Source organism: Toxorhynchites rutilus, chromosome 1 (assembly GCF_029784135.1).
Source record: "Toxorhynchites rutilus septentrionalis strain SRP chromosome 1, ASM2978413v1, whole genome shotgun sequence".
Lineage (NCBI taxonomy): Eukaryota > Metazoa > Arthropoda > Insecta > Diptera > Culicidae > Toxorhynchites > Toxorhynchites rutilus.
The window spans coordinates 90,859,898-90,861,691 of NC_073744.1; the positions used below are offsets into that span (position 1 = coordinate 90,859,898).

At 36.8% G+C, this 1,794-nt stretch overlaps 1 long non-coding RNA gene across 1 annotated transcript; it reads left to right on the forward strand.

Moving 5' to 3' along the window:
• On the forward strand, window positions 1–1,594 carry LOC129776492 (uncharacterized). Its single transcript, XR_008743108.1, has 3 exons — window positions 1–242; window positions 303–817; window positions 880–1,594. It is a non-coding gene; the product is annotated as an uncharacterized LOC129776492 (long non-coding RNA).
• The last annotated feature ends 200 nt before the right edge of the window (window positions 1,595–1,794 follow it).

Here is a 1,794-nt window from a genome sequence, read left to right on the forward strand (position 1 = left end):
TCATATTGGAAGTCTACTGTGTTTTGTTTGTAAACAAAACACAATACGCTAGTGCCGAAGCTGGCTCGTGATCAGTCTGTCTCTTTCACGCTACAAGCAAATAATTCCCCTTCTGCTTTCCTCCCTTCTGTTTTCATATTCCGCTCCCCTAACCAACTTAGTGACGAAACGGCCTCACCTAGTACCATAGACCCGTCTTGTACAGTACGAATTCAACGGAAAATTGGTGATTCGAACCTTGGGTATACATGTTTATGTTTATTTATTAATTGCTAATTAATTAATATTGATCTCTGTTATAGGAATGATTGAAGTAGAGGCAAACTGCTGTGTTTTTGCGTGATAATGTACTGGAAACACTACGTGTCGACTATTTGAAGTCGGAGCAAGTCTTTAGCATTACGGTGGACAATATGATTGCGACCGTAAAAAAAAATAAATCGTTGCTGAAGGAATCCATTGCAGTATCGACTCTATTATTCGAAGATGATGAGAAAAAAATCACAGAAAAGAGACCTCATTGAAGATTTTGAGCTAGAGTGGGACACACTTTTATCCCTCGTTCGGTGCGCGGTTTATTCCCTCCAACTTGTCATTGAGGATGTTTTTGAAAAAGCTGATCCGAATCTTAAATACATCACGGAAGTAGTACGCCATCTACGTCAATTTAAGTATAATTCATTCGTCGAGGTTCAACAACTTGTCCTCCCTCTGCTTTGGACACCAACACGCTGGTGTGGTAATTACAAAATGTTGTCTAGCATTTTTAAGCAAGAAGCGACATTTGTTGAACTGGAAGCTCGGTGTTCTAAAATGTGTAAGTTAAGACAATTTAATCGTTCCAATAAATAAAAGTAAAATGATCAATTAAATTTTCAGGTTTAGGCAAGGATGATTGGAAATATATACGATATTACGTTAATGCTACCAGGCTGTTCTATCACTGTACAAAGCATATGCAGGCCGATCATTATCCCTAGTCACAATTCTACATCGACTAGTTGGTTGCCATTCAGAGGTCAGTATGCAATCCTTTCTATAATGCCCTCGTATCATCATGTACAAATCAATTGGAACGTCTTCGGAAAGGAACACACGAATGCATTTGACTTTAACGACAAAGTCTCCGAAAATTCTTTAACTTTCTATAATCAAATAAGAGTTTTGGATACACAGGAACGTCAGCCCCACATCCTTCAATGTGTGGAAATAATAGGTAGCTCGTAAAAATACACACCCGGAACTACACACCGTAGCTATGGTTGTTTTGGCTACACCATCCAGTCAGGTATCGGTTGAAAGAGCGTTCAGTACATTGGCGATAATCCTTTCTGATTAGAGAACTGGTTTAGGAGCGGAAACCCTTTTCAATATTCTTCTAGTCAAATAGAACATCGATCTTTCAGATACGGTACAGACCTTTACATCTGGAACGATACAATCACAGAGATGAATTCAAACAACTTGATTGCAAGACAGGTTTTATATTAGTAGATATATGATTCGGTTATTATATGAGAACTGTTGTTTGTTGAATTTAGCTTGAAGCAACATTTTAATAAAAGACGAACTTAATCTTGTTAATAAAAATATAATTTAAAACAACTTCCCATTTATTTTCTTACAAAAATTCTAATATAGCTCTCTCGTAACATTTGAAAAGAACCTATAGTTTTTGTTTCATTTTTTTTCAACAGGTTGGTCTTTTATGAATCAGCCATGCCAAACCGGTATAGCAGTTTTCATATTTTCATGGAAATTGGTAGTTTCGTTCCTTATCGCAGAATATAAGAC